The sequence below is a fragment of the Zootoca vivipara genome, chromosome 14 (assembly GCF_963506605.1).
Source record: "Zootoca vivipara chromosome 14, rZooViv1.1, whole genome shotgun sequence".
NCBI lineage: Eukaryota > Metazoa > Chordata > Lepidosauria > Squamata > Lacertidae > Zootoca > Zootoca vivipara.
This window is the reverse complement of record NC_083289.1, coordinates 35,426,028-35,441,758: the sequence shown is the minus strand read 5'-3', so window position 1 is coordinate 35,441,758 and position 15,731 is coordinate 35,426,028. Positions and strand designations below refer to the sequence as shown.

Below are 15,731 nucleotides of genomic sequence, written 5' to 3'. Positions count from 1 at the left end.
GGTTGCTCAGAAGGGAATGTGGTCCTCAGGCTGATAAAAGTTCCCTGCCCCTTGCCGTGGCCATCTGGCAATTTCACCCTTCAAAGAATACTGGGAAGTGTAGTTTGCTAAGGGTGCAGGGAAATGTAGCTCTAAGAGGGGGAAACCACAGTTCCCAAGATTCTTTTGGGGGAGGTCATTTGCTTTAAGTAGGCATCATAGAATCATAGAGTTGGAAGAGACCACAAGGGCCATCCAGTCCAACCCCCTGCCAAGCAGGAAACACCATCAAAGCATTCTCGACATATGGCTGTCAAGCCTCTGCTTAAAGACCTCCAAAGAAGGAGACTCCACCACACTTCTTGGCAGCAAATTCCACTGTCGAACAGCTCTTACTGTCAGGAAGTTCTTCCTGTCGAATATGCTTTAAATGTACTGTATAGCTTTGCCCTTCATCTTTTTTGTGTGAAGAGGAACAGCTTGTGGGTTCAACCCCAGATAGCATTAAGCTACATAAAAACCAGCATTAACAACAGAGTCCACAGCTGTGGAGGTTCTGCTGCTAAAACTGTTCTCAAAAGTATTGGCAGCCGCCCATCCTGTCAGATGTTGCTTATCTTTAATTCCCCTTCGCCATCCTTGTCATCACCAACCCTCCTTCACAAATGGCCAGTTCTCCTGTTAATAATATCGGGTAGCATATTTATACAAATATGAGGCAAACTGATCTGATCTAGGCTTGCAGCGCCTGATTGCTACAGCCTCCAGGTGTACCACACATTAACACGTCAAAGCTCCCGAATGCTTAAAAACAACTACCTTTGCGATATGCCAGGTGGGGGTGGGGGTGGCAAGCAGCTTATTACGGTAGCCCAGTAGGCATCGATCACACACCTGGCTGAATGGCTACACCAACATTTCAAGGTGGTGGGAGCAATGGGGAGGATGTTGGGATCTGGAATAAAGGTATGGTGGTATCGCAAAACTAGAATGAGTTGGCTCCGCCTCCAGAAGCAGTTTTAGGAAAGCATGATCGGTGAGGCTGCAATGCCACAACACTGCTGTAGAATGGAGCGAATTTTAGAGGCTGAATTTTAGCATCGCACAGGGAGCAGCTGAAATTTGAGAGCCCAAAGTCAGCCACTGCCACCTCCCATTGGCTCTAGCTCTAGCTCCCCCTACTGTTGGTCTCCCTGCCTTCAGCCCTGTTGGTCCTGATGGGCCCTGGCCATCCTTGAAAGAAGCCCTTTGCTGATACCTCCCCCCTCTTTTCCTCTTGCGTCAAGGCAGGAGGCCTGAAGCCTGCCTCTGCTCTCGCCTCAATCCATCTCTAATGATTCACGCTTGCATATTCATAGCACGCGTCACTGTGTCTTTGAGTCACAGCACACTCTGAATGAATCTGCGCCCTTTCAGCAAGGAGATAATGTTATTCCCCCCCCTCCCCTCTCCACCAAGTTGGCGTTTCTTATAATAACCACCTCCATCAAACAGAGGTGCCACCTAAGAGCTGTTCAGTCCCAAGCTTCGAAAACAACCTTAACAGAAACAATCTCAAAAAGCAGTTCAAGAGCCAAGCTTTATCGCTTGCAATCGTGTTTGAACCATGAAGACCCCTCAACATGTGCTCACATGGGGAGCAGGGGGTGCTGGTTTAGCACTTGTATTTGACTCTCCATGAAGTGTTGCCATCCTTTTTGTCTTTTAAACCTGGGGGGGGGGAGGAATCTTGGGCTTGGGGGCTGAATATAGCCCTACGGTCCTCTCTATCTGATCCTCAGAGCTCACCCCACGTCACCCTCCCCTTTCCAGAGCACACCAGTCACTGGCCCTGCTTTCCAACTTCTTTGAGCATTTTTGCCTGGCTGGAATTTGTCCTTGAACTCTGGCAATAGCTATTTCTTGCCTGGAGAATACAGAAGGGTGTATGAATACATACAGAAACTAGCTTACTGTAGAAAGGGGAAACTACATTTGCTGCTCTAACTGATGGGGGGTTCTTTGCTGGTGTTTTCTGCAACAGATCACTGATGCAGCAACAGATCGATTGTGGTGGATTTATCCCGGGGAAACGGCATTTCCGTGTGCTGCTCTGGTCTGCCAGAAGCAGCTTTGTCATGCTGGCTACATGACCTGGAAGCTGTATGCCGGCTCCCTCGGCTAATAACGCGAGATGAGTGCCGCAACCCCAGAGTCGGTCATGACTGGACCTAATGGTCAGGGGTCCCTTTACCTTTACCTATCCTAGGGTGCCCACACACCAATCCCTCCGTGTTCACTGTTCTGTGGCACTTCCCCAGTGTCACTGCATTATTGCCATCTGGAGTGGCACCCTTGCACTGCAGCATGGCGAAAGCTGGACAGAAGAATAAATAAGCCCGGAACATTTTTGGTGTAAAAAGTTGCAGGATTTCAATTGCTGGACACGAGCTGGTTGAAAACAACGCAGAATCTCCGCTCCAAAACGTTTTGCAGGGGCAAACAGTATAGAAAGCAGGTTTGCGTCTAACTGCCCTAATACCATCATTAGCACAAATCCTCATGAATGTACAAAAAAAGAGGTTGTCTGGAGGGGCCATGACACTTTCTCAAGAGAGGAGGAGCTGCTTCACCCCTTCCCCTCTAGCCTTTCCCAGCTCAAAATCACTGCCCGCCCCCGCCCCCTGTTCCCGATCTTCTGCTCTCCCTGAAGATTAAAAGATATAGGAAATCTGCTTTGGGGTTTTGTGTGTGTTGAAAGTAAGAATCAGCAACAACATGCACACAATTGCCTGTCAAGTGTAGCTTCGGCTTCGTTTAAGTTAAGGCTGAGCCTCTGCGACATCAGCCTGTTTGACAGGAGACGCCACAGGGACTTTCACAGTGGAAACTGACTGGTTGAGGAAGCCCATACTCTTGAATTCAGGTTAATTAACCCTGGCAAGGAAACCTAATGGGACAGAAGCCCTTGAGAGGCTTGCCTGTCTCTCTCTCTCTCTGACCCACTCCACTGTGAAAAACTCAAGGTCACTCCTTTTTCATCCTCGGCAGGGCTGGAGAAAGAAGAAAAGTTTACACTTGTGTTGGTGGATTTCTCTCTCTCTCTCTCTCTCTCTCTCTCTCTCTCTCTCTCTCTCTCTCTCTCTCTCAACAGCTTTATTTCTTTATTTTCACTCATCACTCTCTCTTCTCTGCTCTTCCTCACTCTCAAGCACCCACCCCAAATCTCAGGCTCAACTTGACTTACACCAGTATTTAAACATTTCATCCCCTTTGACTCTTATTCATTCATTCATTCTTATATTTCCGTCCTGCCTCTCCTACAGAGAGCTCAAGGCAGCATACATTTTCCTCCTTCCTGCTTTTTATCATCACAACCATCCTGTGAGTTGGGTCAAGCTGAGAGAGGCTGTGACTGGCCCGAGGTCACCCAGCGAGCTTTGTGGCCAGGTGGAGCCAAGCGCAAATCTAACACTTCAAACACTACACTGGTTTTTCCAGGTGGAATTCAAGCACGTAATGCTTTTGAATTATGGTGCTGGAGGAAACTCTTGAGAGTCCCATGGACTGCAAGAAGATCAAACCTATCTATTCTTAAGGAAATCACCTATCTGTTCTTAAGGAAATCAGCCCTGAGTGCTCACTGGAAGGACAGATCCTGAAGCTGAGGTGCCAATGCTTGGGCCACCTCATCAGAAGAGTAGACTCCCTGGAAAAGACCCTGATGTTGGGAAAGATTGAGGGCACAAGGAGAAGGGGACGACAGAGGACAAGATGGTTGGACAGTGTTCTTGAAGTTATGAACATGAGTCTGACCAAACTGCGGGAGGCAGTGGAAGACAGGAGTGCCTGGCATGCTCTGGTCCATGGGGTCATGAAGAGTTGGACACGACTAAATGACTAAACAACAACAGCAAATCCAGGTTTTTAAAGTGGATTTGGTGCTCTGGCACAATATATCAGATTATTATTTTTTAAAAAAACAAAGAAACAGGCTTTCACAGGTGAGGAGACTTCTGAGACTCGATAATGGAATTCCTGCATTCCATGTCTTTAGGCTCAGGGACAAAAAGGAATAGGGATGATCAAGCAACTGGTCAGTTCTGATGTGTCTCTGAATGATCCAATCACACATAATGCAGACTCAGCAGATTTACTGCCCCCATTCCAACCCCAATGAAAGCAGATTGCAAGGACCAAAGACCAGAGGGGTGAATTATAGAGAGATTGGGCATCTTATAGAGCAGGGGTGGCCAACTCCCAAGAGGCTGCGATCTACTGACAGAGTTAAAAACTGGCAGTGATCTACCCCCTTTTTTGGGGTTCAGGTCAAAGTTGTTGAGCTTTTTTAGGGAGGGGGGAAGCCCCATTTTTTCGGGGGGTACAAGGCAAAAAAAAATTGAGCTTTTTTAAGAGCCAAAGTTGTTGAGCTTCTTTGGGGGAGCCAGTGATCTACCAGTGATCTACCACAGACGTCCAGTGATCTACTGGTAGATCATGATCTACCTGTTGGACGTGCCTGTTATAGAGCATCTTCTTGCACAGTCACTGCAACTTTGACATTCTGGCAGGCTTTGGTTGTATTCCCATCTAGGGTTATCATTTGAGATGAGCCGCGTATTGTTTGCAAAGCAGCCAAAGGCAGAATAGAGCCACTTACTTTCCAAGAGGGCATCGTTTTCCATCATGGCCAATTTTGATTCTTATAGCTTGTGATGCACCAATGTAACATTTACCTCCAAGAGAGGCCTGCAATGTACAAGTCTGCACCCCACATCTATGGTGTGTCTTTGTCTGAGCGTGAGAGAAAAGGGGGTCATGAATTATTGTTTTTATTTTTATTTATTTGGCAGCAATTATACTGCGTAAACATCAATAACTCTTAGTAAAAGGTAAAGGGACCCCTGACCATTAGGTCCAGTCATGACCGACTCTGGGGTTGCGGCACTCATCTCGTGTTATTGGCCAAGGGAGCTGGCGTACAGCTTCCAGGTCATGTGGCCAGCATGACTAAGCCGCTTCTGGCAAACCAGAGCAGCACACGGAAACGCCGTTTACCTTCCTGCCGGAGCGGTACCTATTTATCTACTTGCACTTAGACGTGCTTTCAAACTGCTAGGTTGGCAGGAGCTGGGACCGAGCAACGGGAGCTCACCCCATCGCAGGGATTCGAACTGCTGACCTTCTGATCAGCAAGCCCTAGGCTCCGTGGTTTAACCCACAGTGCCACCTGCATCCTTACCTCTTAGTAGTTTACACAAAACAATATAAAATAAAATATACATTAGGCATTCTAATGAAATCAGACATGAAAATCAAGTTAACCTATCATTGTGGGTTTTTTTCTTCCAAAATGCAGGGGGGGGGGAATCTACAGTTATAAAAAATATACTTATTAAAATAAAATGACATGTTGGAATGCATGTCAAAATTACATGTCTGGGTGGGCCAAAAAAGAAGAAGGTTTTAGTAGGCACAGGAAACAATACAATGGATTTGCTATCCCAGCTGCATGGTGAGAATATTCTCCCTGCGAGAGCCCAAGGTTCTTGTTGGAGACACCACCAAAGGGAAATTTTTATTAAATATTACTCTTGATATTATATATGCCTTTGCGGATAACTAAATTGTACTCATGAAGTCCTGGAGGATGTTGGCACTCTACCAAAGACAATGCAGACTTTAAACATATTTGGTGGGATTGCAAAGTGGCTAGAAAATATTGGCAAACTATATTAGAACACATAAGAGCAATTATAGGATATGAGAGATGAATGAATCCATTATTAAATCTATTAGGGCATGTCAGGAATGATGTGGGAGAGAAACATACCGTTCTTGTGGGAAGGTGATGGTAATGGTAGAAATTTTACTTGCCAAAAGATTTGAAAGGATGAAAATAATGCCAGCCATAAATGAGTAGGCATATTGTGCTTCCGAATAAAATATCTTTTTTAAAGACATTTCCGGTCTAAGTTGTGTTACATTGGGAAAAATACTCAGAACTTTGGCAATCTTTCATCCTATATTAGAACAGGATAAGCCAATGGAATATTTAAGGCACCAAGTCCTTATAGGGTGGTATTCAACTATGTTTTACCCAGAGTAGACCCATTTAAATTAATGCACCTGCCTCTTTATGTATTTATTTCCTCCATTTATATCCCACTTTTTTCTCCAAGGAGCTCAAGGTGACATAAATGTTTTTCCCGCTTCTCATTTAATCCCCACAACAACCCTGTGAGGTAGATGAGACTGGGAGGCAGTGCCTGGCCCACAGTCACCCAGTGAGCTTCATGGCCAAGTGGGGATATGAACCCTTTTCTCCCAGATCCCCATCAGACACCATACTGGCTCTTAGTCATGTTTATTAATTTCAGTGGGTCTACCCTGAGTAAAACGCAACTGATGGACACACATAGCATTGAAAGGATCTCAAAAGTAGTCTAATCCCCTGTGGATGTATGTTCATGATTAAAGAACATAAGAACTGGAACTCCAGTCAGGGAGGAACAGAGAAGAGGCGCAAAGACCTTCTCTCCGTGATCACAGTGGAAGATGCGTTGGGTGCATTTCCCCATTTTGATGGCACTGCTGATGGGGAGGGGGCTATGTCCACGTCATTTTGCAGTCCTGTCCCTTTTTTCTTCTCTTTTAGATGTGGCGGCCATTTTGCCACACACCACAGCAGCCATTTTGTGTTCTGCCGCAACCCCATGGCAGCCATTTTGTGACTGACATCCTTGGCACTTTATCAGAAATCCAGATGTGCCCACAGGCCCTCAAAGGCTGGCAACCTCTACTAACTAGCAGCCACCTCTATTTCCTGTAGCTGTAAATCCCATCAGTTAACTATACGTTACGGGCGAGGCATTTGTTTGTTTGCCTGCCCTGAATGCACCGTCAGCCCTGCCATTAGGCTGAGTGGGGCAACCGCCTCAGGTAGCAAATCCCTGGGGGGGGGGGCAGGAAAGTAGCCCCCCCCATTCCCCTCAGAGACACCAAAGCTAACTTGTACCCTCTAAGCCAGGCATCCCCAAACTTCGGCCCTCCAGACGTTTTGGACTACAATTCCCATCATCCCTGCCCACTGGTCCTGTTAGCTAGAGATCATGGGAATTGTAGGCCAAAACATCTGGAGGGCCGCAGTTTGGGGATGCCTACTCTAAGCTATTTGGCCATTCCTAGATGCAGCAGAAGGCGCTGTTCCTTCACCAGTACTGCTCCCACTTGGATTTTATACATGGACGGTGACAGCTCCATCTTGCCCTTGCCCTCAAGCAGCAAAAAATGTTTGGGGCTGTCTCTGGTTTCTCTGGAAGAAGCCAGGAGGAGGAAGAACATCTTCTATGCCTGCAGAAAGACCCAGGTTCAATCCCCCTGGGATTGAAAACCCTTTCTGGAATTCCGGAAGGTTGCTGCCAGTGATTGACAACAATACTGAACTAGATCAACCCAAGGGCCTTGCTCAGTAAAGGGAGCTTTCAGGTAGGGTCATAGCTCAATGGCAGGACACCTGATTTGTATGCAGAAGGTTCAAGATTCAACCCCTGCCATCCTCAGATGAGGGTGTCCCAAGTCTGAATCCCTGAGAGACACTGTCACCACCATGCATTTAAAGCACACCAAGGGCCCATTTGAAGCACATGACTTCACCCCAAAGAATCTTGGGAACCGTAGTTTATAAAGAGGGTTGGGGGGGGTTGCAGCCTTGTGAGGAGGAAAACTACACTTCCCATAATTCTTTTAGGGGGTGTCAGGTGTTTTAAATGTGCCTTGAATTGGCTCTAAATGTATGGCGTGGACCTGCCACCATCGTTGACCTGCCTTGCCTCGCCCCCTCCGGCCCTGGGACTCCTCATAAGGAAGCTGAGCCTGGAGGAAGAACTGTGGGGGGAGAGACTCCATCAGGCAAGGCCTCTTTCCACCTGCCTTGCCTCGCCCCCTCCGGTCCTGGGACTCCTCATAAGGAAGCTGTGCCTGGAGGAAGAACTGTGGGGGGAGAGACTCCATCAGGCAAGGCCTCTTTCCACCTGCCTTGCCTCGCCCCCTCCGGCCCTGGGACTCCTCATAAGGAAGCTGTGCCTGGAGGAAGAACTGTGAGGGGGAGACTCCATCAGGCAAGGCCTCTTTCCACCTGCCTTGCCTCACCCTCCAGTCTATATTTTTCAATTTGTATGGTATTGTTTTATGCATTGTGGTTTGCTGTTGTTTTATTGATTATTGTTTTGAAATTATTTATTGTAAACGTTAAGAGTGGGTTTCTGTTTAATTTTCATATGCTTATATTATTCTATACTATTGTAATGATTGCTGAACGTTACATTATTTGATTGCTTATTTTAAAGCTATGTTTTATTATCATATTTTTGTATTGCATTAGATTGTTATAAGGTTGTTTTGTATTTCATTAGATTCTGTTTCTTCAGTTTGTAAACCGCTTTGAGTATTGTATGATAGAAAGGCGGTATACAAATTAAAAGTGATGATGATGATGATCCTGCGCTAAATGGATCTATGGTCTCCCTCATTATAAGGCAGCTTCCGAAGAGGAACTTTCAGTTTCATGCTTCTGGGAGCCTGGGGCAAAGATTCCACTTGTCCCACAAATGAGGCACATAAGCGGGCTTGCAACTAAGTACCAAGAATGCGTTGCTAACCTATATATATATATATATATATATATATATATATATATATATACACATACAGAGAGAGAGAGAGAGCGCAAAATACCTTACAAGCCTATTCTCCAACAGCAAAGAGAGCTATCTATTGATTTGAGGGAATACCAAAAATAACTTTAAACTCTCCATCCAGAGCTGTGAAAAAAACTCTCATATATATATATATATATATATATATATATATATATATATATATATATCCTATTGCTAGGAGACCGTGGTTACTGGGAGGCAGGCATTGCTAGGCGACACCGGTTGCCGTGGTGACAGCTGGGAGCCTGAGTCATCTGCAGTGCAGTCTATCTTGGGTAGGAGCTGGCCAAATGGTGACTGAGCTCCTGCTGAGAGGTTTCACACCCCCTGGTCTGTTTATGTTTGTTTCCGGCAGAGTGGGAGGAGGGAGCGGTGGAGATTTGGGCTCGGGAGGAATCAGGCTTTTTTTAAAAAAATATTCAATATGCAGAAGGACATTATATCTATTTCAATTGCTGTGGGGAGTAAGGAAGACAATGTTTGTGCGTGTATTACCCTGAGCACCGTGGAAGTGCATTTCTGCAAGAAGGATAGGAGAGAGAGAGAGAGAGAAATCCTCACATGTCATCTGGTGCATGAATGAAACATAAACCTTAGTCCTCCTAGAGGCAGGTCGGCCTAAGTGTTTGGACTGTACCACTTCAGGTGGCAGGTGGGGACTTGCTCAGTGCTCCTCCACGCCATAAAATGAAGAAAGGAAATGAGCATGTCAGGGAAAAAAAAATCAGGCTAGCTCCCTGAAGTGCTAGTTTTCTACATGAAGGGGATTCCCCCCCCCCGGAGTATTTAGTGATGTGTCCCACAGAAACATACGGTAGGAAGCTGCCTTATCACAGGAGCCAATTCATTGGCTTGTCTAACTGAGATCATATTAACACCAGAAATTGAAAGCACTATACCACTTTAAATAGTCATGGCTTCCCCCAAAGAATTTTGAGAGCTGTAGTTTGTTAATGTTGCTTAGCATTATCTGCAGACACCCCCCCAAAAAAAATCCCTTCATGGTGCTACAATTCCTAAAGTTCCCTGTGAGGAGAGATTGATAATTAAAACCAGTCTGAGAACTGTAACCTGCAAGGGGAATGGGAATCTCTTTACAACTCTCAGCACCTTTAACAAACTAAAGCTCCCAGAATTCTTTGGGGGAAGCCCTGATTGTTTAAAGTGGTATCATAGTGCTTTAACTGTATGGTGTGAATGTGGCCTTAATATTGTCTATGCTACGCTGACTGTCTGCTGCTCTTTAGAGTTTCAGGTAGGGAGTGTTCTCTGTTCACACCTGAAGATGCCACATGGGTTGAAACTGGGAACTTTTGTCCTTTTTTGCAGGGGGCGGGCGTGATACATGACCCTTTTCCATTCTTTTGGGCAGTGCTTAAGGGGCCTGTCTAAACATGACTCCTCTGCTGACATTTCTGTCCTCACCTGATGTCTAAATGCACCAACCAGGTTTGTAATTTATTTGTGGGCCAATATAGTTTTCCTACTGAGATCCCTATTTTTTTTTATCTCCCTTATCCTGCCTTGGCCAATTGGCACCATCCAAGACAAATCATACGATGTCTTTTGTAGGCCAGCTGACTACCTGGTAAGACACCTGATGCTCCTATAGGTTAGAATGGGTGGATTTGTCAATTCCAGTTTCCTCTGTTTGTAATTGTATAAGTCACTATTTTGGGTAATTGTCTCCCAAGCCATTAGGGTGTTAGTTATGAGCACATAAAGTTATGAGTAGAGTAATTCCCTGGCAGTCAGTGCAGCAATGTCAAGACTGGTGACATTGGGCTGCCCCATCATACACCAAATGCTGCCTGGCAGAGTCATCTGTGTGAGGTCAGGATGAAGTCATCAAAGGATGATCATGCAGAAATGCAATCTTGACTTCCCATTGAAGAGGGTTTATTTCTGATTATTTCACATTTGAGTTGCTCACTGGTCTGCTTGGGGCAGGACTATCCAGGGAGGGACTATTTTAGGGGAAATTGCTCTGCAAAGATATGCATATTAGTGCTCTACTTGGGGAACACTCCCCAAACTCATGTTTTGAAACCACTTCATTGGGAGCTAGGCTTTGGGCATAGTTGGGAGACTATTTCTGCTTATATGGGATGAAACAAAAGGGTGGATTTAGGTATGGTGAAGCAATGGCGGCTAAGAAGTCTATATATCTGTATGCAATTTCCTCTGATATAATGCATATTGTGTATGCCATCTTCACTAATATATACATGTTCCCGCACACTTTGCCCAAGTCTGCACATTCACTCTTTTTCTTTTATTGTACACCTGGATGGAAACCTTGCTGGCGAAATTCAGAGAAATGCAAATTTCAAAATGAGGGCTGCATTTCAGATCAGACAGATTCGCCTTTCAAGGCTGGATTTCTCTTGCCCCTCATGCATAGCTCTTAGTGGCTTCCGTTAAGTTCTATGGGACAAAGTTTAATGGGCTACAGCAAGCTGAGAGAGCAAGCCAGGCCCCGGAACAGTTTGTATCTCTCATTGAGAGGAGGGTGCAAGAGGGCTCTTGAGCAGAAAGCAATCCTTCCTGGGAAGCTCCCTGTATAGTGTTTTTTTAGGGTGTCACCCATGTCCCTCTGCTGCTGTTGCCATGACACCTGCTCCCTCCAGCTAAAATACCCCACGGGCTGGGGGGGTGGGGAGAGGAGCCGCACTGCTTATAAATTAAGGACGCAGCAGGGGATGGAAGAAGGGGGCAGAAGTCATGTTTATCTGCCAAGGGACGCCATATCCTCCTTGCCACCGAATGCGAGAGTCAGTAAAAGGTTCCTTCCCCAGCTGCCACTGGGACCCGCCTGTCCCCGGGGCCTGTGAATGGCTGATGAAACCCAGGATAGGGCCTGCAGGGATGGCGGCCGCCTCTGCCTCCCCCTCCTCCTTGGTTATTTAAAAGGCAGGTCAGGTTTCTCAATCTGGCAGGCGTGCAAAATGCTAGGGGGGGGGGGGTTGGCGCTGGCGGAGAGGAAGAGGGAGACTGCAGCTCTTAAAATAGAAACATTTCCTCCCTCCTTTCTCTCTCTAACACCCCCCCCACACACACATACCCTGCATATTAGCCGACCCTTTCTCTAGGCAGCTTTCCCCCTTCCACTTTTTTTTCACCCACACCCACCCCACCCACCTTAGGTTCAAGATGGTTCCTCTTCTTCACTGCCCTTTTATCACTTAGTGACTGGGCTGGATTAATCATTATGCTAAGTAACCCACAGAGCAGGGCTCCCACCTAATTAGGGTCCCTGCCAGGATCTGATTACAGGCATTCCAACTGTCTGCCCTTGTTTACTAGGGGACAGGTCGAGTTTTCTGGTGCCTGCTCCTAGTAAATCACTGTTCTTTTGTGTGTGTGTGCGCGCGCGCGCATGTGTGCATGATCTTGGGGGTCCTGCATGAAAATGCAAGCACAAACATATGTCAACCAGAATTCTTTAGGCTTCATTCTCTCCCCCCCCCCCCAATCTTTTAGATCAGGGATGAGGAACCTGTGACCTTCCAGGTGTCACTGGGCATCATGCTTGACCATTGGCTAAGTGGGTGGGGCTGCTGGGAGATGCAAGTCCAGCAGCACCTGCAGGACCATCTATAGCGCTCCCATCTCTATGGCAGGTGATTAATCTTTGCACTTTGGCTCTAGCACACAGGCATCTGAAGCAAGGTACACATTGCCCCTCCTCCACCGCCACCCTCTATCAGTGCTTATCCCGACACTGGATGCGTCAAGCTTCCCCCCCCCCCAAAGTGCAACCTTACTCAGGTCCATTCTGAGATAAAACATTCTGTTAAACAAGTGGGAGTCAGTGCGTGGCCGTGGCTGGACTGTCTGACTACAACCTGAGAGACCAGGGTTCAAATCCCCACGAAGCTTACATGGTGACCTTGGGCCAGTCCCTGTCCCTGTCTCAGCCTAGCCTACCTCATAGGGCTGCTGGGATAAAACAGAGAGCAAGGGGGATATACCATCTTGAGCTCCTTGGAGGAATATGCAATACTTCAAGGACTGCCTCTCTCCATATGAACCTACCTTGACCCTGAGATCATCCTCTGAGGCCCTTCCTTATGTGGCTCCTCTGTAAGAGGTCTGACAACACGAGAACAGGCCTTTTCTGCAGCGGCTCCCCATTTGTGCAATGCTCTCCCCAGGGAGGCTCACCTGATGCCTTCATTATACACCTTTAGGTGCCAAGCAAAAACGTTCCTCTTCAACCAGGCCTTTGACTGATTGACATCTTATACCCCTTTTAAATGTGTTTGTAGGAGGGGGTAGCAGGGAGAGGGAGTGATTGGTTTGTGTTTTTTGGTTCTTGTTTTTATCATGTATTTTGTATTTTTATGTTGTGAACCGCCCTGAGATCTGTGGATGAAGGGCAGTATACACAAGTAAACAACAACAACAACAACAACAACAACAACAACAACTATTTATTTATACCCCACCCATCTGGCTGGGTTTCCCCAGCCACTCTGGACAGCTTCCAACAGAATATTAAAATACAACAATCTATTAAACATTAAGAGCTTCCCTAAACAGGGCTGCCTTCAGATGTCTTCTAAAACTCTGGTACAGTAGTTGTTTTTCTCTTTGACATCTGGTGAAAGGGCGTTCCACAGGGCGGGTGCCACTACCGAGAAGGCCCTCTGCCTACCGAGAAGGCCCTAATAAAGGGAACTAAAGCAAACGGTTGCATTGTGTGGAGTGCTCCTGTTCACTGTTCCAGTCAGACAACCACGGCCTCCCTTACAATACTGTTTGATTTCTTCTACCCTTCCCCTCGCTCCACCCCTTGAGTTTTCCATTTCCCCCCCTAGTAAATTAGCATTGTGTGCTCATTGGGTATGCTTAGTCTGCACTGAACTTTTTTTCTTTTTAAGCTACTACCCATTTTGGATTCCCCCTCCCCTAATTTTTTTGAAAACCTTAGGGCATCCTCAAGCCTGCTAACACCTCTCTCTGGTGCATAAGTGGTGCTGTTTTGGCTACATAAGGAATGGCACTCACACCTTGAACTAGAGGGATGACGTGGGTCTTGCAACACAGTGCAGAGCTCTGAGTTCCAGGCACACAACCCCAAGTAGTCCATACCCACTGAACATGCTCAACATTCAATGGGCTTGGGGGGGGGTGTTTCCTGAGTTGCCCCCTCCCTAATTTTTGCAATTTATGAAACCTCAGAGGTTTTCCCCAACCTCTCTGATACATATTCTTTTTGTGTGGATTTTGGCTTATAATGAGACACAGAATACTGATATGAGTGTATGTGATGATACCCTTGCATTTAATAACAACAACAACAACAACAACAACAACAACAACAACAACAATAATAATAATACCAAATACTGTTAAGCAATAGAGGCTGCTTCCATTATGAATGGGGCTCTGACCCATCACAGTCTACCCTCATCCAGCCTCTATCTGCCTGCCTTTTTATTTGCAACCCATCCAAGGGGTGCCCCTGCCTGCTAGCTTTCTCCTCTTCCGTCTCCATGTTGCCCTTGTTGAACTCAGCGGGGGGAGGGAACAAAACAAGAAGGAGTTGTGTCATTGGCTCAGGCTCTGCCTGTTATTGGCTCTGGCTCCACCTACAGTTGGGCTCCCCGCCTTCTGCCCTACCAGAGGTGGCCAACATGGTGCCCTCCACATAATAATTACAATAATGTATTATTTATATATGAGACCCAGGTGGCGCTGTGGGTTAAACCACTGAGCCTAGGGCTTGCTGATCAGAAGGTCGGCGGTTCGAATCCCTGTGACGGGGTGAGCTCCCGTTGCTCGGTCTCAGCTCCTGCCAACCTAGCAGTTCGAAAGCACGTCAAAAATGCAAGTAGATAAATAGGAACCGCTGCAGCGGGAAGGTAAACGGCGTTTCCGTGTGCTGCTCTGGTTTGCCAGAAGCGGCTTTGTCATGCTGGCCACATGACCTGGAAGCTATACGCCGGCTCCCTCGGCCAATAATGCGAGATGAGCGCGCAACCCCAGAGTCAGTCACGACTGGACCTAATGGTCAGGGGTCCCTTTACCTTTACCTTTATTATTTATATGCCACCCATCTGGCTGAGTTCCCCCAGCTGCTCTGGGTGGCTTCCAACAAATTAAAACACAATACAAAACCACATGTGGTTGGACTCCGACTCTGCTCAGCCCCAGATGACCCCAATTCCCCTTGGGCAGTGCCAGCATAGCCACTGATCAGGGATGCTGGACATTGCATTCAAACAACTTCTGAAGGGCGACAGGTTTCCCAGCCCACCAGACCGTTGTGCAGCTTCTGTCATTTTGTACAGTAGGCTCTTGTGTGATAGGATTCAGTAAAATAGTTTGCTAATACTGTATGTCACCTTCTCCCCCCCCCCTACTTTCTGTGCTGCTGCTTTGTGGAACATCAATAACCATTCAGAAACATGCTGCTATGTCCAGGCTACTAATCTGCTCAGGGAAATGTGGGTGGGGGAACATGGATATTCATTTTGTTCCTAATTCCCCCTTAAAAAATACAATAAAATTGTGGTGATTGGGGATGAGGGAGAAATTGGATTCAGTTCGCATTTTAGGTGAACCAACCTAATTTGCACTTTCTGGATCAGTAAAGGGACCCCTGACCATTAGGTCCAGTCGTGACCGACTCTGGGGTTGTGGCACTCATCTCCCGTTATTGGCCGAGGGAGCCGGCGCACAGCTTCCAGGTCATGTGGCCAGCATGACAAAGCCGCTTCTGGCGAACCAGAGCAGCACACAGAAACGCCGTTTACCTTCCCGCTGTAGTGATACCTATTTATCTACTTGCACTTTGAGGTGCTTTCGAACTGCTAGGTTGGGAGGAGCTGGGAGCGAGCAACGGGAGCTCACCCTGTCACAGGGATTCGAACCGCCAACCTTCTGATCAGCAAGCCGTAGGCTCTGTGGTTCAACCCACAGCGCCACCCGCGCCCCCCAAAATATGGATCACTTCACAAATTTGCGTGTCATCCTTGCGCAGGGGCCATGCTAATCTTCTCTGTATCTTTCCAATTTTAGTATATGTGCTGCAGAAGCGAGCAC

The 15,731-nt window shown here is 46.9% G+C and overlaps 1 non-coding gene across 1 annotated transcript; it reads right to left on the bottom strand.

Annotated features, from left to right (window-relative positions):
* Positions 1-15,624: 15,624 nt before the first annotated feature.
* LOC118093342 (U6 spliceosomal RNA) lies at positions 15,625-15,731 on the bottom strand. The gene has a single exon (XR_004693632.1). It is a non-coding gene; the product is annotated as a U6 spliceosomal RNA (small nuclear RNA).